Source organism: Bos taurus, chromosome 16 (genome assembly GCF_002263795.3).
Source record: "Bos taurus isolate L1 Dominette 01449 registration number 42190680 breed Hereford chromosome 16, ARS-UCD2.0, whole genome shotgun sequence".
In the NCBI taxonomy this organism is placed as follows: domain Eukaryota; kingdom Metazoa; phylum Chordata; class Mammalia; order Artiodactyla; family Bovidae; genus Bos; species Bos taurus.
Genome location: NC_037343.1, coordinates 53,309,492 through 53,337,106, shown reverse-complemented (window position 1 = coordinate 53,337,106; position 27,615 = coordinate 53,309,492). Strand labels below are relative to the sequence as shown.

At 41.8% G+C, this 27,615-nt stretch overlaps 1 protein-coding gene across 1 annotated transcript in view; it reads left to right on the top strand.

Annotated features, from left to right (window-relative positions):
* KAZN (kazrin, periplakin interacting protein) overlaps positions 1-27,615 on the top strand; it is a 1,332,513-nt gene that overhangs the window by 381,293 nt on the left and 923,605 nt on the right. The gene's annotated exons all lie outside the window — the stretch shown is intronic.

Here is a 27,615-nt window from a genome sequence, read left to right as displayed (position 1 = left end):
CTTCCTGCCTCCAGGAATGAAGCAGATTATACGTGTCTGTCTCTGCTAGTAGAAAATCTTACGAATTTTGTCCTTAAAATTTCTGTGAAAACACACCACCTCACCTAGTCAATTCTAGGGAGGGCCTATCTACCCTGATTTTATTCAACGTGAATACATGAAAATCTAGTTTCAGTTTTTGCTATTCAGTTGCTAAATCATGTCCAACTCTTTGAGACCTCATGGACTGTAGCACACCAGGCTCCTCTGTCCTCCACTATCTCCCAGAGTTTGCTGAAATTCATGTCCATTGAGTCAGTGATGCCATCCAACCATCTCATCCTCTGTCATCCCCTTCTCCTCTTGCCCTCAATCTTTCCCAGCATCAGGATCTTTTCCAATGAGTCAGATCTTCATATCAACTGACTTCTAGGGTCTATCTACCCTGATTTTATGCAATATGAATACATTAAAATCTAGTTTCATACATGAAGTTGAAGAAGATACTGATGATTCACTTTACATTAGGATTCTTAGAGAATTCTTTCATGTAATAAATTCTTAAAATGAATTCAAAATGACATCTGGTATTCAGAAATTAAATGTACACTCTACTTTTCAGAAATATGTTGATTTTATAAAGCAGGGTGTACACCTGTATTTAAGAGTCTTTACCTGGGAAAATTTCCTTACATGTAAATTTTCTCTATTTATTTAAAGGCTTTTTAGCATATTATTTCTTAAGTAGATAGAGAAAACCATTTATTTTTACAGCACTTGGATCTTATTTTAAGCATATCAGATGTTCAGGGTTGAATTTATTGTACTGCTCCAGTTGCTGGCTGCATCATTGCTGGTTCATGCAGGGCACTTCTCTTTGCTACCAATAAATTTATTTTACTAGTTTTCTTCCAATTCTTACAGGAAGCTAGGGCAGGAAGCATGGTGGAGGATACCACAGAGGTAGAAATCCAATTTTACATAGGATAGTCAGGGAAGGCCTCCTTTTTTAAATTGAAGTATAGTTGCCCCTTGGAAGGAAAGCTATGACAAACCTAGACAGCATATTATAAAGCAGAGACATTATTTTGCTGACAAAGGTCCATATAGTCAAAGCTATGGTTTTTCCATTAGTCATGTACAGATGTGAGAGTTGGACTTGGAGAAAGCTGAGCGCTGAAGAACTGATAGTTTCAAATTATGGTGCTGCAAGTAGATCAGACAGTAAAGAATCTGCCTGAAATTCAGGAGACCTGGGTTTGACCCCTGAATTGGGAAGATCCCCTGGAAGAGGGCATGACAACCTGATCCAGTATTCTTGCCTGGAGTATCCCAATGGACGGAGGTGCCTGGAGGGCTACAGTCCATGGGGTTGCAAAGAGTCAGAAATGACTGAGTGAGTAAGCACAGCACAGACTCCTGAGAGTCACTTGGACTGCAAGGAGATCAAACCAGTCAATCTTAAAGGAATATTCATTGGAAGGACTGAAACTGAAGCTCCAATGCTTTGGCCACCTGATGTGAAGAGCCGACTCGTTGAAAAAGGTCCTGCTGCTGGGAAAGGTAAAGGGCAGGAGAAAGAGGTGGCAGAGGATGCAATGGTTAGAGAGCATCCCTGACTCAGTGGACATGAATCTGAGCAAATCCTGGAAGGTAGTGGAGGACAGACGAGTCTGGTGTGCTGTAGTCCATACAGTTACAAAGAGTTGAACATTACTTAGCAACTGAACAACAAAAACAACAGTAGTTGATTTACAATATTATATTAGTTTCAGGTACACAACATAACGATTCAATATTTTTAAACTATGCTTCCTTTAGAGTTATCATGAAATATTGACTATATCACCTGTGCTGTACAACATCTCCTTGTAGCTTATTTATTTTATACACAGTAGCTTGTACCTCCTATCTCTTATCCATTTCTTATCCCTTCCCATCTTCCCTCTCCCCACTGGCATCCACTGGCTTGTTCTCTCTTATCTGTGAGTCAGTTTCTATTTTGTTATAGTCATTCATTTGCTGTATTTTTTAGATTTCATGTATAAATAAAAACATACAGTATTTGTCTTTGTCTGATGTATTTCATTAAGCATAATACCCTCCGTGTCCATTCATATTGTTGCAAATGGCAAAATTTCATTCTTTCATATGGCTGAGTAGTATTCACTGTATTAATATATCACACCTTCTTTATTCATATCTTGATGAACACTTAGGTTGTCTCTATTTCTTGGCTATTGTAAATAGCTATGGATATTGGGGTGCATGTATCTTTTCAATTCAGTGTTTTCATTTTCTTCTGCTGTATACCCACTAGTGTAATTTCTGGATCATATGGTAGTTCTTTTAGGTTTTTTTTTTTGGAACCTTCATACTCTTTTCATCATGGCTGCACCAATTTATGTTCCCACCAACCATGTACTCGAGTTCCCTTTTCACCACATCCTCACCAGCATTTGTTATCTGTGGACTTTTTGATGAAAGTTGTTCTGACAGATATGAGAGAGAAGCCTTCTTTTGAACCTAAGGGAGATGAAGGAGTGGTTCATGGAAATGTATGGGTAGGTGTATTTAGGACTGAGACAGCAAGTGCAAAGGTCCTGAGGCCAGAGTACCCCTGCCATGCTTGTGGAGCAGCATGAAGGCCAGTGTGGTTGAAGCAGAAGAAACTGGACAGGATGCAGACATGGGCCAGGTGCAAAGGTCACTTTTAGGCCCTAATGAGGGCTTTGGTTTTTACTCTAGGAAACTAGAGGAGAGTTTTGAGGCAGAGTGACATGATTTGACTGAGGTTTAGAAATAACATTCTAACTGTGTTGGGTGGAGTCTATACAATGTGAGAATAAAGAAGATGAGAAGCAAGGTGACCAGCTAAGGTGCTTTGATGGTAATCCAGAAGGGAGATGGTGGCAACATGGATTAGTACAGTAACAGTCAAAGAAGGATTAGGCCTATTCTAAAGAACCAACAAGATTTACTGATGGACTGTCCAGTTTGTGGAATGTGAAAGAGCGGGAACAAATGAAAGGATGGAGGTTGCCAGGAGCTGGCCATTTGCCAAGAGAGTCAAGACGGTGCAGATTCGGTGTGGAGTTCAGGAATTCAGATTTGGAAATGCCAAGTTTGATATGCCTGTGAGACAGCCAAGGGAAGATGTCAGAGTAGGCAATTGGACATGTAAGTCTGAAAATTTCAATTTGAGGATTGTAAATGTATCATTGGTGCTTGAAGCCTTAAGAGTGGATGAGATCATGAAAACTGTGAGTGTAAAGGAATTGAAAAAATGCTTCAAGAACCTTGCTCTGGCCCACATTCCCACCTTAGGGTGTTTGTACTTATTGTTTCCACTCTCTGGAACCCTGTTTCTCCAAATAGGTGTGTGGTTTACCTTCTCATTTCACTCCTCTTTCTGCTTAATTTTCACTCCTATAGAGAGTCATTCTTTGGCCCTGTCTATTCCACTGCACCTCCTCTGGCTCCGTCTTCAGAGTGTGTATCGTTACCTGAGATGGAGGGACATATGCTTTTCCTTACTTGTTTTCTGTTAGTGTCCTCCAACTCAAGGTGAGATCATGCAGGTGGGGACTCAGTTTTGTGCCCAGCTTTATCCCAGCACAAGGATAGCATCTGAAACACTGTGTGGTCAATAAACGTTTATTGAAATAATAAATAAACAAATTCTCTTATTTCTAATTGAAGTGTTCTTGGAGATTCATTCATTCGTGCATGTGTGCTAGGTCACTTCAGTCATGTCTGACTTTTGGAGACCCCATGGACTGTAGCCCACCAGGTTCCTCTCTCCATGGGATTCTCTAGGCAAGAATACTGGAGTGTGTTGCCATGCCCTCCTCCAGGGGATCTTCCTCACCCAAGGATCAAACCTGAGTCTCTTATGCCTCCTGCATTGGCAGGTGGGATCTTTTACCACTAGCACCACCTGAGAAACCCCATGATTAATTCATTTTATTTATTCATTAGTAATTCATTATTAGGCATTCACTGTAAGAGTCATTTCTAGTGTTGGAAGCTATAAAATAGACAAAGCTTAGATTTGGACTGACAAAATGCTTCAGAAAATCTTCCAGTAATTTTTTGTACTTGACAGCAACCCATTAAGTGAATATGAGGTGAAGAGACTTAGAGCTATCTGAATATCATTGCATTGTTGTGTCTGCTTTAGTACCACCAGTCCTTAAACCAAGTATTCTAATACCTATTGATATTCTGAAGCCATGGATTGGCAGTATCATTTTAGAGGGAATTTTAGTATTTCACTGAGTTTCATTTGAGTGGCCTTAACTTGTTGCACAGGATTGATCTTTTTTGGACAATGACAGTGGGACCTGTGCTTTGGCTTTGTGACAGCGTTGTTGTTGTTGAGTTGCTAAGTCACGTCTGACTCTTTGAGACCCCGTGGACTGCAGCATGCCAGGTTTCCCTGTCCTTCACTATCTCCCAGAGTTTGCTCAAATTCATGTCCATTGAGTCGATGATGCTATCTAACCATCTCTGGTTAGATAGATACCCAACTAGTCCTCTGCTGCCCTCTTCTCCTTTTGCCCTCAGTCTTTCCCAGCATCAGGGCCTTTTCCAATGAGTCAGCTCTTTGCATCAGGTGACCAAAGCATCGGAGTTTCAGCTTCAGCAACAGTCCTTCCAATGAATATTCAGGGTTGATTTCATTTAGGATTGACTGGTTTGATCTCCGTGTTGCCCAAGTGAAGTCTTATCACTATGCTGCTGCTACTGCTGCTAAGTCGCTTCAGTCGTGTCCGACTCTGTGCAACCCCATAGACGTCAGCCCACCAGGCTCTGCTGTCCCTGGGATTCTCCAGGCAAGAACACTGGCTTGGGTTGCCATTTCCTTCTCCAGTGCATGAAAGTGAAAAGTGAAAGTGAAGTCGCTCAGTCATGTCCGACTCTTTGCGACCCCATGGACTGCAGCCCACCAGGCTCCTCCGTCCATGGGATTTTCTAGGCAAAACTACTGGAGTGGGGTTAAACTCTGCCAAAATCACCAGTGTTGAATATTGCCTCCTTGAAACTCTCCTGAACCATCACATACCCTGGCTTCCCTCCTGTCTTCCAACTGCCCTTTTAGGGTTCTTTGGCTGCTCTTTCCACCTCCATGGTTATGCCCTCTGCTCTTTCTCTCTCTGTTCCCTTCCCTTGGCTTCACCTGCCATCCCATATGCTATCAACAGTGAAATATCTATCAGACTCTTACCCTACAGGAGCCCCAGATATACACTTCTGACTCATCACTTCTTTCAGAATGTTCATCTGTCATATCAAAATTGACATGCCCCAAATTGAACCCACTTTCTTCCCCGAAACAAATTATCCTCCTGACCTTGCCAGTTCAGTGAATAGCTTCTCCACCTTCGTGGTCTTGACTTCGAATGGTTTTGTGACTCATCCCTAATTATGCTGTGGATATATTTGCTGTTGCCAAAGTGGACAACTTCTATTTCTCTGTATTGAGTTTGTTTATGAGCTCTTTGGAGCCTCCCTATGCAAGGCTTTAAACAGACTTCATCCAAACCCAATGAAAACATTCCCTGTGGTGGCTTAACTGGCAAAATCTACCCTCATTCTTTGCTGGATCATGTCATGTCTGCCTCTCATTTGGTGATGGTGTATTTAGATTCCAGATAAATACTAAGTATTTTATAGCTTTGGCTTAGGCAATGAGTACCAGAGTTATCATGACCAGCAATGCTACCTAACTAGCTTAAAATGAACAAAGTTGCAAATGCTTTCTCTGTGAAGGTGGATGTCAAGCATGGACAGTCCCATAGTTAGCCTTCAAGGCTTCTGTTTCTTACCATACTTGTCAGGTTTTTCATTTTCTGCAGAAGAAATAGCCTAAATTTACATTGATTTTTTTTTAAAGATTTATTACAGGCACAGCAGATGTTGTTTGTGCCTGGAGGTAAAGGTTTGGGTTGAATCAGCTTCATCCATTTATCCATCTGTTTGTTCATTCAACAAGCTTTATTGAAAGCTGATTTTGGTGCTTGATGATGGTCAATCATATGGATGGTGTGGTTCTTTTCCTGTCCCCAAGGAGTTCCTTTTCTAGGTCATGGTTGTACTAATTCTATCTGCTTGCTTAATGGTTATTGGCCTTGAGGATGTAATCACTCACTCATTCATTCACTCCTCCATTCACTTATTTTCCAGTTTCCTCTTCTTGTTTTATCCTTAGCTACTCTCCCTTTGTAGATGTTTCAGTGTGTTTAGATTCCTTGCTTGACTTTCCAAGTACTTTCCAAGTCCTTGACTTCACGAGTACATTCAGCAGACAATTACAGGGTCCCAAACTTTATACAGATGCAGTGCAAGAGCTTGAGAATGTGGTAATAAACTGATAGCATGATCCATGGCTAATGGTTTTCTGTGAACATTACACAGGCTTCCATACTCTCCTTGCCTTCTAGGAAGTTATGTTAAAAATCATACCTGCTATAACCATGACCAGTCTAAACTGTTTTAGTTTTCTCTTGTTTCCAAGAAGGGAAATAATACATCACACAAAAATTCTCCTTAAAAACAGGATTTGGGGATATTTTTCCTGTAGGAAAAATCACTGCAGAGCTTGCTAGGCAGGATTATAGGCTGGTTAATCACAATCCTGATACTGGTCAATATTATTAGAGCAGTGTTTTAAGCTACACAGACAAAGCAGTCATCAGCTACTACTGAATGCCATGTAATTTCTCTACCTTTAAGGATTTTCAGGAAGCAGGGAGGGTTGGAAGACGATAACAGGATGTTTTTAGTGCTGTGGATAATCAGGAGTGTTTTTCTTTAAGTGCCTCTTAAAAATATGCCCATGTCCCCTTAAATCTGTCACAATAAAACATCTCATTTTAGGTGATGTATGACAAGGAGGCAATCACCGTTAATCAGAATGACACATTTCCGTTTGCTTTATGGAAGAGAAGGTGGATGAAGGTCATGAATAAGAAAACAAATCAGCTGTGGTTCGTGATGTTTGGGGTTTCTTTTGAAATTCATTTAGGAAGTTCCTATTCCATCGTTTTATGCTCTCAGCGTCATTCATCCAAATTGCCAGAAGACCTTGTGAGTGAAGATGGAAATATTTTGTCTTCTCTCCTGAGTAGAGAAATAGGTTAATTTCCTCTGGGTTCCTTGACAAATTTAGGCCTGGAAGGTATAAAATCTCAGAATTTCTGGCTCCAGATATCTCTTCAAGGGGTACCAGTTCCATCCTCTGTGTGATAAGATTATACCTGCAAGGTTAATGTTCCAGCTGGTTGCAGCCCTGCCCCTGGGAGATGTGGAGAGGAACAGATTGGAGGCCAATGCTTTATTAGAAGCTGACATTAAGAGCCTCTTTCCACACTCCCCTCTTTGCATTTGGGCTTCCCTGGTGGCCCAGATGGTAAAGAATCTGTCTGCAATGCAGGAGACCCGGGTTCGATCCCAGGGTTGGGAAGATCCCCTGGGGAAGGGAATAGCAACCCACTCCAGTAATCTTGCCTGGGAATTCCATGGAGAGAGGAGCCCAGTTGCAGAGTCAGACATGACTAAGTGACTAACACTAACGCTAACACTTAACTCCATAAATGCCTTGCAATATCTAATAGTTGCCTGCTTAATTGCCTGCTGTTCCTTCATAAAGGAACACATTTTCCAGCTGTTTGTCTGTGGTGGGGTTGGGTGAAGGTGGTGATGGTTATGAGTCCTAGTTCAGCCTACCTTTGGGGCCATCAGACTTGGCTTCATGGCCAAACATTAGTAGAACCTTCTGGACATCAGTACGATACTTCATTGTACTGTGGGATATTATCTGGCTGGTATGGTCTCCCTCCTCAAAATTAAAATAAACTTTGTGAAACAGAGGAAGTCTTGGCCTTGAGGATCAAATACAGATCTCTCAAGAGGGATGTCAGGTTATTTGTTCTGAAATCCAAGGATAGCAGCCTTCAAATGACAGATTTGGTCTTTGAATTGACCAAGGTCCGATGCTGTCTGTATTTTGAATTTGCAAATGTCATGATGCCTAGATATTTTGACATAATTTTATGATTTAGTATTTAGCAAGCTAAAACCAAAACCTTTTATCATCATCATTATTTCAACTGGAGAAATTAAAGTATTGTTAAGCTATGGGAGGAGACTGACTGCCAAGATATAAAGAGAACCCTGCAGGATATACTTGGGCTGAGGAAGAGAGCTTTGGAAAGACAAATGTGGAAGGTGGGCCCCTCCCCCAGGATGGGGTTTTGCTCATGTTGGAGAAGGTGTGATTTCAGGCACTGGATTTTGGAGAAGTCCCCTGGGTGACTAAGAGCAGGGCTGGTACACAGTCATCAGGAAACTTAGAAACCACCTGAGAGAGCAAGGAAAGCTTATTATCTTGTTATCCTGCAGAAACAAAGATGGCAGCCTGGAATGGTTACTTAGCGGCAAGATCTTATGAATATGCTTCCTTCCTTAAGCTTTGCAAAAATCAAAACACTATAGTCGGCTTTTTCCTGGCACAAGCCATGAACCCAGTATCAGTGCCTGAGGAACTTATTTGGGGTGTGCATGAAGCCAAGTTTTATGAACCATCATCAACAAGCCACTTGACAGAGACCCGCTTGGTGCTGCTAGATACTGGCTTACCCGCAACGTGAGCTGCCTACCCATGCTGCTTTTGGTGTGACAGAACTCAGCAGTTTACAGTTATGTATATTCCACTCCCTTGCATTCTTTGGTCACTTTTTTTCCCCCCTAAGAAAAAAACTCCAAAATTTGAATGTCTCCCAAATTGCTATTCTTTTTCCAAATATTAGGTTAAATTTGATAGGAAATTGTGCTTAAATTGCTGTTAAATTTCTTTGAACTGATCCAAAATGGAAATCTCTGGATTAGTTAAGACTTTTTGCATCTGAGGGAAATGTCATTGATTGGGTGGGAGAGAACAAAAAGTAAGAGGAGGTTATTATAAAGTTTCTAATGGAACCCAAGGTCCCTGGTCCTTGGCTAGGTACTAAAACCAGGAACTCAAAAGCACCAGGGCCCTCTGTCTATCTTTCATTTAAGCCTCTTGCACATGTCTGACCTTTTCTTCTTTTTCTGGAGAGAGATCATCTCTGAACCACAGTCCCTGCATTTACTTTTTTTCTTTTTCCTTCAAGTGACCAGGCCAGACTACACTAAAATCTTGTTGATTTCTAAGAATCAATTTGAAGTGCACTGAAAAGGGATTCTTATTGGTGTAACTTGATCATTGGTCCACTGTGGACCTAAACTGCTGTGGTCAGAGGGGCACAGTCATATTTGGTACAAACGGAGTAGTTGGGATCCCACATCAGTAGACAAGGAAAGCAATTCACGTAAGATGGGAACACACCACAAAAAGGCTCCTCAACAAACACAGAGGGATTTCATGTGCCATTTAGAATTTATGACAGCTGGGGCATGGGCACTGACCTCCTAAAACAGGATATACAGCCTTTTTGTATTTCAGCAAGGCAAGCTTAAAAAAAAAAGTATGTCCACGGGCAGAGATTTTTTTTTTAAAGACTCTAAAGGGTGAATGACTGTCAAAAATGAATTTCTGACACCCCAACTGCCACTGCTTTTGATGTGAAAGTCAAGAGGTATATTAATGTAATACTCAGGATACATGCAATGAGCTCAGACTTAATAAAAGGAGCAGGGCATAGTTAAGGATAAATGCAAGCCTGAAACCTGTGGGAAGAAAGGCAGACCAGAGCACAGAATAAAGAGCAGAAACATGCTGAGAGAAACCATGAGAAATATTGTCTGGGTTTTGAAGGCAATAGTAAATCAAACAAAGAAGAGTAAAAGATTCTAAGAGAAACCAAAAGAAATATAATTTAACTTTTAAGGGTTATATCAGGAGTAAGAAGATAAAGATAGAAGAGGACATCGAGGACACCTGGATCTAACTGAGAAATGCCAGCAGCTGCTGGAGAAAACATAGCTTTCCTTAATCTCTTTGAGCTTTCATTTTCCCTGTCAGGGGGAAAAAAAGAGCCTATGGAGGCTGGATCTAAATTGGTCATCCTAGTCACTCCCTGAGTTGAAGGAACCTATCCCAGCTGGCTAAGGAAAGGTATTACAAGAATGTGGATGGACCTTGTGTCTGTCATACAGAGTGAAGTCAGAAAGAGGAAAACAAAATATCATGTATTAACACATATATGTGGAATATAGAAAAATGGTGTAGCTGAACCTATTTGCAGGGAAGGAACAGAGATGTAGATGTGGGGAACAGACATGTGGACACTGAGGAAAGAGGAGAGTGGAATGAACTGGGAGGTTAGGATTGACATATATAAGAATCCGCCTGCAATGTAGGAGACCCCCGTTCGATTCCTGGGTCAAGAGGATCTGCTGGAGAAGGGATAGGTGACCCACTCCAGTATTCTTGGGCTTCCCTTGGGACTCAGCTGGTAAAGAATCTGCCTCAAATGCTGGAGACCCGGGTTTGATCCCTGGGTTGGGAAGATCCCCTGGAGAAGGGAAAGGCTACCCACTCCAGTATTCTCGCCTGGAGAATTCCATGGACTTTACAGTCCATGAGGTCAGAAAGAGTTGGACACAACTGAGTGACTTTCACTTTCACTTTCTATATACAATACCATGTGTAACATAGCCAGTGGGAGCTTGCTCTCTAGCACAGGGAGCTCAGCTTGGTGCTCTAGACCTAGATGGGTGGGATGGTGGGGGAGGGGATCCAAGAGGGAGGGAATATAAGTATACATACAGCTGATTCACTTCAGGTGGTGCTAGTGGTAAAGAACTCACTTGCCAATGCAGGAGACATAAAAGATGCTGGTTGAATCTTTGGGTTGGGAAGATCCCCTGAAGGAGGGCATGGCAATACACTCCAGTATTCTTGCCTGGAAACTTCCATGGCAAGAGGAGCCTGGCAGGCTACAGTCCATGGGACCACAAAAGAGTTGGGCACAACTGAAGTGACTTAGTACTCAGGAACACATAGCTGATTCACTTCATTGTACAGCAGAAATTAACACAACATTATGAAGCAAAGAAACTCCAATAAAAAGGCAAAAAACAGAAGAGAATGCTAATGAAAGTCTCAAGTAACTGGAGGAGGGTAACCAAGTACAGATGGATCTCAGGAGAACTAGAAAGAAACATGCTAACAGAAATGACTGCCCTCTCCAGGTCTCAGGGGGAAAAGTGCTTTGACCTACTGGACCAAACGCTCCCTTTTTGTAACAAATATTTTTACAGCATCCCCTTCCCTATCTTGGAATGAACTTCATAGATAATCTTAAAATAAAATTGATACAATGTACTGGGATGACCCTGAGGGATGAGATGGGGAGGGAGGTGGGAGGAGGGTTCAGGATAGGGGACACATGTACATCCATGGCTGATTCATGTCAATGTATGGCAGAACCACTACAATACAGTAAAGTAATTAGCCTCCAATTAAAATAAATAAATAAAATAAAATTGATACAATGTTCTAACCGAAAGATAAAATATTACAAGGAGAGTAATTCATTTAAAACAAAAAGTGAGGTATAGCTTACTGTATAAACATTTAGATGGAAAAAATGAAACAGCCCCACATTTGCACCTGTGTGTAGAATCACCATGAATAAATGACTTCAAATATAAACTGATAAAGTCAGATTGTGCTGGTGATATAATTTTCCCAAAGGGTGATTCTTTCAGTGATTTATTGTAGTATAACAAATCAAAATTCAACATCCCTGAGCAATCACTCTATGATGTTCATGGGTCTGGTAGGTCAGGAATTCAGAAAGAGCACAGCAAGAATGACTCTGCCTAGCTCTGTGATGTCAGTGGGGCCTCAGTGGGGAGGACTCCAGTGGTTGACCCCGGAACAGCTGAAACTGAAGGAATCACATCCAAGATGGTTCCACATCACTTATTCATCTGGCCTCTGAGCTGCAAGGTTAAGAGCATGCTGCCTGCATGTGGTGATTCTACATGACAGTCTCAGGGTGTTCAGGCTTCATACAGGACAGTCAGGGCTCCTAGGACAAGTGTTCCAGCTGAAGCTGCCTAAGCTTTTATTACATAGCCTCGACAGTCACATCATTTTTTCCATAGTCCCAGTAAAAGCAGTCACGTGGGACTGGGGGTGGAGGGAGGAGGAAGTGACTATAGAGATCCCACCTCTTGATGGAAGGACTGACAAAGAATTTGCAGTTCTGTTTGCAACCACCACAGTGACTGGCTCTTAGTAAACTGCCGACAAGACAAACTGGGGCCTTTCTTTAAGTTACACATGAATTGCATTCCTGGGAAATTCAGCATGTATTTAAACCTTGTAAACAATATGGTATGTATATATGTAATATAGAGTCAGATTCTAGGCTTGACTCTTTATACACATTGTCCAGTAGGATTTTGAAGATTGTGCAGGACACAGGATGCTTCCTTGTTATATATAATACTCTTGTACATTGCAGGATTCTGTGTATCCTTGACCTTTGATCACTAAATGCCAGTACTGTCAGTATGGTCATTTATGTTTCTCCTGCAGACTGGCTCCCTCTGCTTATTCAGTAAATTGCTTACAGACCAAAATAGCATTCCCAACCCTGAATCTACAGGCCTTTCAGTTTATTGCTCCTGCTCACTGGGTTCAGATGGTGATGCTGGCAATGACGATGATGGTGATCAGGATGGTAATGATGATGGTCATGGTCATGGTCATGATATTTATATTGGTGATGATATTAATATTGTTGATGATGATGGCGATGATCATGACAGTGCCAGCAGCAGCTAGCCTTACCCAAGTGCTTCCATTTCACCAGGGACTATATCCCTGTGCACCATCTCACTGTACGCTGACAATAACTGTGAGGCAGGTATCATTGTCTTTGTTTCCCAGATGAAGAAACGAAGGCTTAGAAAACTTAACCTGTATAAGACCACAAGTTTAGAAACTGGGAAACCAAGATGTTCTCCAGGGCTCTGGACAACGCCAGGTGACATTGAGATTCTGTCCAATCGGCTTTGGCTGAGGGGAAAGAAGTGGTGTCCTGTATATAACTGGGAGTGATTCCCTCCAGAGAGGGGCTGTAGACAGGCAGGCACAGTGATCAGCATCTCTGGTACAATGGGCGAGAGGAAATTAAAGTTTAAAAATAGATGTGGAAATTAGCAGGAAACATTAGCCTGCTCTCCTGGACCAGATAAATTATCTCCTAGACTCTCAGAGAAGATGGCAGAATCCCACCCATATTCTTTGGAAATCCTGGAAAATAAAGCAAATGTGGTTCTAATACTGAACAAAAGGAGGCAGGTGAAGTTTTTCTACTTTAGCCTGATGAAAAATTCTAGATCGTGTTTTGAGAAAGGAAGTCATGTTTATCAATTTATTGGTGCCTGGCCAAGGAGGTCTCTGCAATGTTTTCTGTGTACTATTAGGCGGACAAGGTATCCCTGCCTAGACCACTCTCTTTGTCTCCACTGGTCCACATTTCCAGAACTGCGCTCAGGATATTATCCATGTGTCTTACCATTCCATGCCAGCGGAAGAGCTTTGAAGATCTATGGCTCAACTGAAGAAAATACAAAGCCTTAGAAATATTTTATGCACCAGCATATCTACTAATGAGTTAGTTGCCTTCATTTAGCAAGAAAATGGTTTATAAACTCTATTTTGTATAATCTTTAAAAATGGGAAAAATAAAACTGCACCGTGTACTGTAAAAAGACAGAAAGAAAAATATCTTACCATTCTTTAATTCAATTGCAGCCAGCTGGATTTCCTGTCTTGGCTTTAAAAAAAAATTTTATAATATAAATGCTTTTTTGGCACATAACATATCCTGCTCTAACATTGCATATCTGTTTTATAGAAGTGTGTTTGTAAAAGTCTTCAAACGCTTCTTGGAAATATAACAACATCTTTAGAAATAAGTGTTATCTTGGTGTTGTTCTCTGAATTAAAAAAAAACAGGCTGAATATAACATATTTTATACCCATGTAACATATTTTATATAAAAATATGGTCATATTGTGGGGGAAAATACAAAAGATGAACAGATGTAAAGAAAATTCATACTCCTGTTTGCTTTAGGACCATTAATTCGAAGGCACACAATGTCTCTAATGTCTTGTTTTCCTTGAATGGTATTTTCACAAAATATATGCATATCTTCTTTATGCAAGGGCCCCCTGATGATGTCCTCAGCTATATCTTGACTGTCACTTAAATCCATTCAGGACCCAAGCCCTGAACAGGAATCAAGTACTTGGGAGATTTCAACCTGTTTTCGAGATTTCCTGCCTTGGGAAATCTACTGTCATTATTAAGAAATATCCACATAGGGAGATGTTCTGAAAAATTGATTAACTTTCCAAGGAGCATTAAATTCTCAGCGATGTGGAGGGCCCCATTTGGCCTATCTGATCCATCAACTGTCCTTCAGCAGAGCTACATACAAACTGCCCTTTGCAAGTGAGTATGTTCCCTAAATTCTTTCTCTTTTCTTTCTCTGGACCCAGGATGTCCAACAGAACTTTCCATACTGATGGAAATATTCTACATTTGCTCTGTCCCATACAGTAACCATGAGCCTCATGTGGCTATTGAGTGCTTCGGATGTGGCTAATGTAACCAAAAAACTGACTTCTGAATTTGTTTACATTAAAATAGCTTCATGTGTGAAGCTAGTGACTACCATATTGACCTATTGACCATGCTGTTCAGGAATTTTGGGGGGGAAAAGACCCAAAGGTTAATATTTATAATCAGCTCAATCTGAGTTGAATAAAACTTCCAGGGTTACCTGAGAGGTTGTCTTTTTTCAAGAAACTAATAACATTTGAAATACTGCTACTTAACGAGCACCATCCAAGAGCCAGGAAAGTTGTAAAGTAAAAGCTTTAGCAGCAGCATTTTTCTTTTATTCGTTTATTTAACCTTCATAACCTCCTTATGAGGGAAGCATTATGATCTCCCCCCACCTTTTTTATTTGCCGATGAAAAAAATGTGGCTTAAAAGGATTCAGACCACAGCTTGTTCTGGGCACAGTGAGGCCGTGAACTCAGGTCTGAGACCAGTGCCTGTGTACAGGGCTTCGCATTCTTAAATTGTTGTTGTTCAGTTGCTCAGTCAAGTTCGACATTGCGACCCCACGAACTGCAGCACGCCAGGCTTCCCTGTCCTTCACTGTCTCCCTGAGTTTGCTTAAACTCACATCAATTGAGTCAGTGATGCCATCCAACCATCTCATCCTCTGTCTTCCCCTTTTCCTCTTGCCCTCCATCTTTCCCAGCATCAGGGTCTTTTCCAATGAGTCAACTCTTGGCATCAGGTGGCCAAGGTACTGGAGCTTCAGCTTTAGCATCAGTCCTTCCATTGAATATTCAGGGTTGATTTCCTTTCGGATTGACGGGTTTGATCACCTTAGTGTCCAAGGGACTCTCATAGCTTTTCAGAATTCACACGTTCTTCTAATTAAAAATTCCAAAGGGTCTACTAACTGAACAACTTTTTACTGGAAATTTCTATTTCCACATGAAATTCTTTTCATAAGATAATAAGCCCTACCATGGTGGTGACCCTAAGACTCTAATTTTTAAGTTTCTGAAATGTCTGCTAGCCCCTCAGTGGCACAATTTTTCCAGTACAAAAGTTAGAGAAATCATCCATGACCTCTTGAGATGCTAAAAAAGCATTGCATTTGCGTATTTATATAGTCACGTGGCAGTCCAGTTTCATAGATCACAGATTATGGTCCCAAAGATGCATTAAGGGCATTGTGTAGACTCAGACAAGTTACTTCATCCTTGGAACCTCTGATTTGTCATCAGTAAAAAGGGCATAATACTTCCTACTTCATGAGTCCCTTTCTGTGAGTCAGTGAAAGAATATATTTGAAGTACCTAGCACAATGCCTAATATAAAGTCAGTGCTCAGTAAATGTTAAAAGGTTAGTTGTTACTATTATTCTATATCCATTTCAGCTGATACTGGGTTGACTGTTCATCTCTTACCTGATTTTTACTAGCATGGAAAAGAGATCTTGACAATAGAAAGCACATGAATCAAAGCCAATGAGATGTTGTCAGCTGACTTGTTCTCTCTTTTGAGATGTAAATACAGTAAAATGAGTCCCTGAATTGCTGGTTTATATCTAATGGGAAAAAACATGAGAAAATGCTAGTTTCCCTTGTAATTAACAAAATGCTCAAAGAAGAGGAGGCTCTTTCTGAGTTTTATTTCTTGGCTATTTAATATTCACCTCTAGCTTGAATCTGTCCACTCTGGTGTAGCATGCAGAATATAAAGAAAGGTCAAGTTTGGAATATGCCTATTCCAAATAGAAAGAGCCTATGGAAGAATGAAAAAGACCAGGATCCGAGTCCCAGCTCTGCTTGCGTGCTCAGTCACTTCAGTTGTGTCTGACCCTTTGTAATCCCATAGACCCTAGTCCACCAGACTCCTCCATCCATGGGATTTTCCCAGCAAGAATACTGGTATGGGTTTCCATGCCCTCCTTCAGGGGATCTTCCCAACCCAGAGATTGAACCAGAGCATCCTATGTCTCCTGCATTGCAGGCAGATTCTTTACTGCTGAGCCTCCGGGGAACTCCCAGCTCTACAGCCCCATGCAAATTATGTGAGTCCTCAGTTGATCCATCTGTGAGATGAAGAAATTAAACCCCAGAAATCCTCACACAATCCATGGTGATAACATAGCTGGTTATTTGTGTCCAGTGTACCAATCATGATTCAAAAACTGTTTTATTAGCAGCCTTTTAATTATATCTGGGTGAGTTAGCAGAGAAGGCAATGGCACCCCACTCCAGTACTCTTGCCTGGAAAATCCCATGGACGGAGGAGCCTGGTGGGCTGCAGTCCATGGGGTCGCTATGAGTCGGACATGACTGAGCGACTTCACTTTCACTTTTCACTTTCATGCATTGGAGGAGGAAATGGCAACCCACTCCAGAATTCTTGCCTGGAGAATCCCAGGGATGGGGAAGCCTGGTGGGCTGCCGTCTATGGGGTCGCACAGAGTCGAACACAACTGAAGTGACTTAGCCGCAGCAGTATCAGGGTGAGTTAGGGCAATGCAAGCTACTATAATTGTTATTGTTCAGTCTCTAAGTCTGGTTCATCTCTTTGCAATCCCATGGACAGCAGTATACTAAGCTTCCCTGTCTTTCAGTATATCCAGAGTTTGTTCACATTCATGTTCATTGAGTCTGTCTAACCATCTTGGTGATGCTATCTAACTATCTGATCCTCTGTTATCCCCTTATCTTCTGCCCTCAGTCTTTTCCAGCATCAGTGTCTTTTCCAATGAGTTGGCTCTTTGCATCAGATGGCCAAAATATTGGAGCTTCAGCTTCAGCATCAGTCCTTCCAATGAATATTCCAGGTTGATTTCCATTAGGGTTTACTGGTCTGATCCCCTTGCATTCCAAGGGACTCACAAGAGTTTTCTCCAGCACCACAGTTTGAAAGCATCAATTCTTTGGTGCTCAGCCTTCTTTATGGTCCAACTCTCATATCATCATACAAATTTCACTAGCTTAACATGGTAAAGGGCTTCCCTGGTGGCTCAGATGGTAAAGTGGCTGCCTGCATTGCGGGAGACCTGGGTTCGATCCCTGGGTCAGGAAGATCCTCTGGAGAAGGAAATGGCAACCTACTCCAGTACTCTTGCCTGGAAAATTCCATGGATGGAGGAGACTGGTGAGCTACAGTCCACGGGGCCGCAAAGAGTTGGACATGACTGAGCGACTTCACTTTCTTTCTTTAGCATGGTGAGAGTTTATTTCTTATGCATCTAAAGCCTAAACAGGTGTCTTGATCAGCTCATAATGCTTCTTCAAGTGGTGATTCAGGAATCTAGGCTCTTCTTGCTTTGTGACCCTGAAGTATTCAATATTCATACCAAGGTTGCCAGCTTCTAGGAAGATTCTGAATGATGGCTTGGTAGGGGGCAGTTGGGGGAGGAGTCATGGGCCAGGCCATTGGTAGTACTACATCCTACATTCCATTGGTAGAACTCAGGCTTACTAGCACATCTCATCACTAGGTGAGACTGGGAAATATAGTCTGGCTGAGCACCCAGGAGGAAGAGGAAATAGATGTGGTAAACAACTAGTGCTTTTGCTAAAGCCTCTCATTAGTATTAGATGACTAGTGCTAACACCCTCGGTTCAGTTCAGTTCAGTCGCTCAGCCGTGTCCAACTCTTTGCAACCCCAGGCCTCCCTTGTCCATCACCAACTCCCAGAGTTTACTCAAACTCATGTCCATTGAGTTGGTGATGCCATCCAACCATCTCATCCTCTGTCATTCCCTTTTCCTCCCACCTTCAATCTTTCCCAGCATCAGGATCTTTTCCAATGAGTCAGCTCTTCACATCAGGTGGCCAGACTATTGGAGTTTCAGCTTCAACATCAGTCCTTCCAATGAATATTTCCTTTAGTATGGACTGGCTGGATCTCCTTGCAGTCCAAGGGACTCTCAAGAGTCTTCTCCAACACCACCCTTCAAAAGCATCAATTCTTCAGCACTCAGCTTTCTTTATAGTCCAAGTCTTACATCCATACATGACTACTGGGAAAACCATAACTTTGACTAGATGGACCTTTGTTGGCAAAGTAATGTCTCTGCTTTTGAATATGCTGTCTAAGTTGGTCATAACTTTTCTTCCAAGGAGTAAGCATCTTTTAATTTCATGGCTGCAGTCACCATCTGCAGTGATTTTGGAGCCCCCCAAAATTAACTCTGTCACTGTTTCCACTGTTTCCCCATCTATTTCCCATGAAGTGATGGGACTGGATGCCATGATCTTTGTTTTCTGAATGTTGAGCTTTAAGCCAACTTTTTCACTTTCCTCTTTCATTTTTGTCAAGAGACTTTTTAGTTTTTCTTCACTTTCTGCCATAAGGGTGGTGTCATCTGCATATCTGAGGTTATTGATATTTCTCCTGGCAATCTTGATTCCAGCTTGTGCTTCATCCAGCCCAGCGTTTCTCGTGATGTACTCTGCGTATAAGTTAAACAAGCAAGGTGACAATATACAGCCTTAACGTTCTCCTTCTCCTACTTGGTACCAGTCTGTTGTTCCATGTCCAGTTCTAACTGTTGCTTCCTGACCTGCATATAGGTTTCTCAAGAGGCAGGTCAGGTGGTCTGGTATTCCCATCTCTTTCAGAATTTTCCACACCCTCGGTTTCTTTTATTATAGCCAAAAACAATGAAACTTGAAGCTTTGGGTAGTTTGGTGCTTATGTGTATATGTGTGTTTATGTATATGTTTGTCTATCTATGGGTGGCTTGGAGATATGACATTTCTATTAAACTTTTTGAAATGTTGAAAATAGTTGGCTAATTATTATTATTATTATTTTTTTACTTCTTGTAGATTCTTAGATTTTAGTTTCTTGACAAATCACCTGGAAACTCCATCCCCTGTTGCTAGTGCCTGGTACCAAGAACACAAACACTCTGATATACATTCTAGGTTCTCAGGGCTGTGCAGATTCTCTTTGAGTTGGCTGCTTTCACAGGACTTTATCCCAACTGGTACAGAACTGTGGTACAATGGTCCTTTCCTCACTGCATCCTTCCAAAGCATTTCTCTCTGGCTTAGAAGAATGTTCTGTATCATCCCAATTCTCTTGCATACTCCTGTCACTGTTCTTAATTGTTGTTACTTGATTTTTCTCTCTTATATTACTGGTTTATTAATTTTCTTTCATAGTACTTCTAATTTAAAGAAAACAATAAATATTTTAAAATAAAAATAGTTTAATATACTAATTTCTCTAGACTCATAACAGTTACAAAGAAAAAGCTAGGTAAGAAGTCAGTGATATCACATGCAAATATGCTCACCATTTTCAGGGTAAAGAACTTTTAGAAAAGATAAAAGAAAAGGTAAAATAATGAATCTTCTTTCATACTTGGAATACTTGATTTTTGTTCTATAACTTTAATGGTGGGGCTAGATTTTTAAAGGTCTGTATGTGTACTATAAGCAGCATAGAACATCAAATGAGATCCAGTTTTGTAGTCATCCCTGTGTTCTACAGGGCTTCCAGGTTGCTCAGGATCATCTGCCAATGCAGGAGATGCTGGGACATGGATTCAATTCCTGGGTTGGGAAGATCCCCTGGAGAAGAGCATGCAACCCACTCCAGTATTCTTGCCTGGAGAATCCCAGGCAAGAGGAGCCTGGTGGGTTGTAAAGAGTCAGACACGATGGGCCATGCACAGCTATCCTGTGTTCTACATGACTATCTACATTTTTGGTCTCAGTATTCTCATGTCTAAATGACAACAGTGGTACTTGACTGCTAATTCTGCATTGACTTTTTGAAGATTAAATGAGGAAAATTATAAAGCATATAGCAAAAGCATCTGGCACATGGTAGTTGCCTACTGCAGAATCACTCCCTCACCTTCTGACATGGTTGGTGGAATTGCAAAGCCAAAGCAGGCTGATTCTCTGCCTGCAAAGGTCCTCAGTCCAGCAGAGGACCCAGAAGCAGGAACCTCTGTCCTGTTGGGCAGTGTTCTTAATAATATAAATTCTGTGCCACTTGCCCAACTCACATGCTTTTTAAATTACTGGTCAGAAAGCCTTCACTAAATGACTTTTGTATGCAGAGCCCTTCTCTGCTTGTTCTGCCAAAAAGAGAAAATAAATTGAAGGCATGGTACCTGACCTTAAGGAGCTTGAAAAACACATACAAACGAAGACTGTTTGAGAAAATTCCCAACTAATTTACAAATTGAACTTGAGGATCTGGGCAGGGTATGAGGTTGGTGGGGATGATGGCACATGTGGGTGGTACACAGGGAGCAGAGTCAAAGACAAGTTGGGATAAACTGGTTCCTGAACCAAATGAAACTTGTGCCTGATTTGGAAGGTGATGGATCCGAGTTAATGAAGCCAAAAGAAAACTAAGAAATTGCTTATGCTACCTTTTAGCAAAGAAATTTGACAGTCTGTATCAAGAGGCTTTAAAATGTGCATGCCCTTAGAGTCTGGAATTCCATGTCTGGAAATCTATTGTATGGAAGGAATCCTCAAAATGGGGAAAGCTCCATTGCTGATAGGATTATAAACTGGAAAATCGTTTGGCAGTTCCTCACAATGTTGAACATCTAGTCACCATATAACTCAGCAATTCCACTCATAGGTATATACCCAAGAGAAATGTAAGCATATGTCCACACCAAAACTTGTGTACAAATGTTCATAGAGGCATTATTCATAAGAGCCAAAAAATGGAAACAAATGTTTCCATCAGCTGATGAATGGATTGGTGATGTGGGGTATATTCATATAATGGAGAATTATTTAATCATAAAAAGAGTGAAGTACTAAAACATGGATTGTCTTTGGAAATATTGTGCTAAGTAAAAGAAGCCAGTCACAAAAGGCAACATATTGCATGGCTCCATTCATATCAAATGTCTAGGATAGGTCATCTGTAGAGACAGAAAGTAAATTAATGACTGGGAATGGGGGATGGCTTATGGCGAGTGACTGCTAATGGGTAAGGGCTTTCTTTAGAGGATGACTAAAAGGTTCTAAAATTTGATGGTGGCAATGGCTATACAACTCTTAATATGCTACAAACCTCTGAATTGTATGCTTTACAAGGTGAGTTTTTTAGTATGTGACTTGTGCTCAGATGCTCAGTGAAGTCCAACTCTTTTGCAATCCCATGGGTTGTGGACCACCAGGCTCCTCTGTCCGTGAAATTCTCCTGGCAAGGGTACTCGAGCAGGTTGTCATTTCTTCCTCCAGGGGATCTTCTTTACCCAGGGATTGAACCTACATCTCTTTCATCTCCTGCATTGGCAGGGGGATTCTTTACCATTGCGCCACTTGGGAAGCCATGATGGCATAGCTGTGCTCAGTACTTAATGCAAGGGGTGGAAACAGGCTAGGAAACACGTTACTCAGCTTCATCCAGCCCCTTTCCAAGGTACTTTTCATCACGGGTTCAAGAGTTTGGGTCTAGTCCCACCCAACATCATAGTTTATAATGATTAAGCCTCAACGAAAGGAACTGTTACTAAAATAAATTGAGTGACGCAGTGGATAGGAATCTGCCTGCCAGCGCAGGGGACATGGATTCGATCCCTGGTCCAGGAATATTCCACATGCCGTGGAGCCACTAAGCCCATGGGCCACAACTACTGAAGGCCTAGAGCCTGTGATCTGCAACGAGAGAAGCTGCTGCAATGAGAAGCCCGCATACATCAACAAAGAGTAGCCCCCACTCACCACAATTAGAGAAAGCCCAAGTGTAGCAATGAAGACACAGCACAGCCACAAATAAATAAATTTAAAAAGAAAGAAAGAAAGAAAATAAGTAATAACATACAAACACAAAAATAAACTAACCAATGGGGGAAATGTCTGAATTTAAAACTCCCAAGGTCATCAGAAAATCTCTTTGCTGTTTTGCAGGAAATCTCTTTCCTGTTTCCCTCACCCTTTTTAAGATTTGTTTTCAGAAGAGGGGGCCCAGGGATATGAATTTGTTTGGAGACCTTTAACATCTCACTCACTGATCTTCAGAAGTTCTTCCTGTTCCTCAAATGAAAATTGAGTTCAGAACAGAAGAAAAAGAGGGGAGGAAATGCTAATGAATCTCTGGAGTGACCTGGACAGAAGGGCCAGTGTACTTTCCCATTAACATGATCGTTAGCTAAGGGGAGAGCCAGGCCTGGAAAGCCCCTGAGTACCAATTGCTTAGGAAACTAATTGCAAACAGCTCTGACCTTTTGCTTTAAATCATTTCCTAGTCCCAGGAAAATCATTTCAGGCCTTCCCTGGTCTTTGGCCTCTTTCATTTCCAAACCCATTTGGAGAGCTCAGTTTGCAGAAAGTTTTCTGAGTATTTTTAATTTAGTGATGCCCTCTCCCAGGCAGCGAACAAAGATACTCTGTTAGAAGGCAGCATAAATCACCCATGAAAGCATTGGAGCAATTGAGTATAGAATGGATTGGTGTAATCAATGTGATAAAATAATTCCAGCAGATAATCTATTCAACAAACATTTATTAAGTGCCTACTAAGTGTGAGTCTGTGGGGATATGAAGACGAATACTGTATCCTGGTCTTCATTCTATCCTCCTAGTTCATGATTGATTGAGCCAGAACCATGGGCGACCGAGAGCTCTCCAAGGTCTATAAGAATGTCAGCCACAAGACCAGAGAAGCCTGGTTGGGAATCCGGCTGTGGCACATGGAAGCTGCGTGACCCTGGCTGTAGGAATAAATTCTGCCTCAAGCAGTTCTTTTTTTTCCCAGCATATAAAGTGGGATACTGAACTCATTAATTTCCCGCCTTCTTTCTTCTCTGACATGCAAAGTTAAGGCTCTACATTTCTCTCTTTGGCAGCCTCCAAATTTTTTTAAATAACATTTTTAACAGCTTTATTGAGATGTAATTCACAAACCAGACAGCACACCCATTTTAAGGTGTACAGTTCAGTGGCGCTGAGTATGTTCACAGACTCATGCAGCTGTTGCCACCGTCACCAGCTCTTCATCGAATCATTTTGGAGCTTCAGTGAGATAACGTATATGAGCCATGAGACAGAGTGCAGGACATTTAGGCATTTTGCTACTGGAGATTATTGTTTCTGCTGTTGCAGTTAGGGATTGTATCATGGAAGACGGAAAAAGTGAGGTGATGGAGCCAAATGTGAGGGAAAGAAGCACGTGGGACCCCCTGCCTGGGTATCCTTACCAGATGGGAGTGGCAGACTGTCTGTCTTAACAGCTAGTGGGTTACTTTCCAGCCCCAATATCAAGCCAACTAGAATGACTCAATGGGAGTCATTTGGGACTAGCTTGGGTGAATTCAATTCAAAATTGTGTATCATTAGGGCTGGCGGCCACGCACCAACATGTTAACAAACAAACAAGCAGCAACATACTTCGGAGACGAACAATAGTTAAGCTAAATTTAGTTCCTTTTAGCCCTTATGGCTGGAGCCCATGGGAGGCCAGACATCCCTCTGGACGTTTCTCATTTGCTAAAGCAGCACAGCTGGCCTGCACAGGGTATGTGGCCAAGCACAGCAGTCGTATTTCAAACCAAATGGACTGCTCTGTTTGGGGTCCTGATGGGGAGAGGATGGAAGGTGTAGGCTCTTCCAGTTTCAGCATTATTTTTAGAGTGTTTATGTGTGGCTGAATCACCAGCACAAATACCGCTCTTGCATTTGTTACCCTGGGCAGAGGAACAATCCATCATCAAGGCTGACCGTTTTCTTCTGAATGGCAAACAAGCTCTCAAAACTGTCACTTCTGTGAGCACCCAGGTAGCCAAGGGCTTTGGGATTTTGATTACTTTCATGTTGGATGAAAACTTTGGCTGTGATTTCATACATTCTCTAGCAATTTCAAATGAATGGTTCTCTCTATTTCTGGCACTCCATTGCCGAACTGTGTGTTTTCCAACCCAAAAACTAAAAAATTGAATGAAGGCAAAAACTCCTTCTTTTCAGTAACTCATGCTTTTGTTTTTTGCTTCAATGTGGCAATCGATAGTCTGCTTTAATAGACAGGGACTTGCAGAGACAGTACCTTGACTCTAGTCTTCAGCACAAGAGTGATTTTTAATCATTTCTGTTTTCCATGCTGTCACCCCAGGAGCCTTATTGGAGTCTGGTTCACCTGGTGTCATTTTCTCTGTATCATTGCTGTCTGCTCTCCAAGCACTCAAAGCTTGGGAACCTGAAATCTAAAAAGGGTGCAAGAGTTTGAATTGACTTTTTTTTCCTTGTCAGTAAATTAAAAACATAAGTTGGAGTTCTTTAGATCATTCTTTAGACCATATGAAGGCAGTTTTTGCCTCTAGGGGACATTTGCTGCAGATATTTTTGGTTGGGTGGTAGAGGTGGTGGGGGTCACAGACATCTAGTGGGTAGAGGGCTTCCCAGGTGGTACAGTGGTAAAGAATATGCCTGCCAATGCAGGAGATTTGGGTTCGATCCCTGGTCTGGGAAGATCCCCTGGAGTAGGAAATGGCAGCCCACTCCAGTATTCTCGCCTGGGAAATCCCATGGACAGAAGAGCATTGTGGGCTACAGTCCGTGGGATCACAAACACTGGGACACAAGTGAATGACTGACACACAGTGGGTGGAGGCTAGGGGTGCTGCTGAGTATGGCACAAAGTGCAGGACAGCAACTCCCCCTCCCCCAACAATGGGTTGTCTGGTCCCAAATGTCAACCATGCTTAGGTTGAGACAGGATTGTATGCTTACTGAAGATGATATCAATGGACACCTGGACCAGTGGTGATGATGATCAACTTGCTGTCCTTTGTCTTTTAGCCTTACCCAGTGAGACTTGATCTCATAGACAGACAATATGGCCCAGTGATCAGAGAAGGTGCTTTGAATCTGAGAGGCCTGGACCTGGGTTCAGGGATAACAGAGACAAAGGGCATGGATCCTAGTCATTTATGTGCCCAGACTGTATCAGCAGCAAAAATGAATTGAGGATTGGGAAGACAGGTAACATCTGGGCAAGGACAAGCTCCCTGGTACAAGGGCCCTCCCATGCCCATGGAACATCTCTGTGACAAGGATGCTCATGCTGCCCTGTGGGCACTATCCTCCAGACAGATGGAATTCCCACCAGCTGCACAGGATAGAGGCAGGGCATCTCTAGATTTCAGCTGCTCCATACACTTCTGCCAGGCAGCCACCAGAAGGGGCCTGCTTGGTTTCTCTCTGTTCCTCATGGAGATGCCAGGAGGGGTGGTGGTAGCTGGCCCAGGATGAGATATCTACCTGCCCCAAGGTGCCCCAAACAAAGGAATAACAGGACTCAGACAGACATCCCCCTCCCTGACCCTGCTGCCATGATTCCTACTATTGCTACAAGAACCTACTTCATCAGCATCCACAAGCTTGATCATCATGTGAAGCTGTCTTTCTTCAACTTGGAAATCCATATCTGTTGAGCCTATGTCCACATTTGGGATCTCATATTTCCTTCTGGGCCATAGCTGTGCCATCTCATTTTATCTATGTCTAGACTAGAGGTTAAATCTCCTAAAGGAGCCAGCTTTGTAGGAAATCAGAAACAATTCATTTCTGTTGACTGAGGGACATTTCATGAACAGAAGTACCATGGATACATACTTCATGAGTTCACATCCCAACTCTACCATGACTAAGGATATAACCTGCAGCAAGTTTTTAAAAAATTTCTCTAAGACCTCATTATCTCATCTGTAAAGTGGAGATCACAATGGTACCCCCTTCATAAGGTAGGCATGGAATTTAAATGAAATCATAAATGCCAGCTGCTTAAGGCCTGGCTAAATGAAGGAGGCTACAGAGGCTATTGTGCTGAGGTGTTGGGTTTTATCACACTTGTCTCATCTGTCAAGTGTGATGAGCAACCTTGGGCTAAGGTGGTTTTGTTGTCCCTCTCATTTGGCAGATACAAAAGCAATGTCCAGAGAGGTCATATTCTAGGAAGTGAAGAATCAGTAGAAGTACTCAACTTGTGGTTCCTACCATGCTCTGGCTTCCACTACAAAGCTCTGCTGTCTCTTCAAAGTTGTGAATGCTTCATGATCCAGCAGTCCCACTACTGAGTATATATCCAAAAGAACTGAAATCAGAGTCTTAAAGAGATATCTACACTCCCATGTGCATTGCAGCGCTATTCACAATAGCCGAGATGTGAAAAACCCCCAAGTGTCCATTGACTGATGAATGGATAAAGGAAATGTGATATGTCCATACAATGGAATATCACTCAGCCTTAAAAAGAAGGGAACCCTGCCATTTGAGACAACATGGATGAAGCTGAAGGACATTATATTAAATGAAATAAGCTAATCAGAGGACAAATCCTACATAATTCCACCTGTATGAATCATCTAAAATAGTCAAACCTATAGAAGCAGCAAATACATTAGTAGTACTGGGCTCTGGGGAAAGGCAGAAGTGGGGAGTTGCTGTTCAGTTGGTGTAAGTTTACACAAGATGACTAAGTTCTAGAAGATGTGCTGTACAACCCAGTACCTAGTGTTAGTATTATGGCATTATGCACTTCAGAATTTGGTAAGAGGGTAGCTCTCATGTTAAGTGTTCATACCACAAAACAAACAAAATGAAACATAAAACCAAAGGGATGCAAGGAAACTTTGAGAGTTGTTCATATGTCTATTCTCTTGCTTGTGGTGATGACATCACTGGTGTTTGCCTATGTCCAAATTCATCAAATTATACATACTAAGTATGTGCAGTTCTTAGAATATCAATTAACTTCAATAGGCTGTGTTTTTTTTTTTTTTGTATTTTAAAAAAGAACAATTAAGTGACCACCCCATCCACTAGAAGCCCTTGCTCTCCTTTATCTTCTAGTGGTCCTGAAAAGTTCATGTTGTCTCTTGTTCATTACAGCACTGAAGGCAACTTTCAAATGCAATCCTTTTTGGAAAACAGAAGCAGACTCAGAATAATGGTAATGATAAAAGTTGTTAATAAAACTAGTTAGTACTCATCTCTTTACCAGGTAGTTCCTGCACATCTTGCATGAGCCGGCACTGGTTCTGCTACCCTCCCATGCTTTTTGCTCACTGAATTCTCCCAATCCAT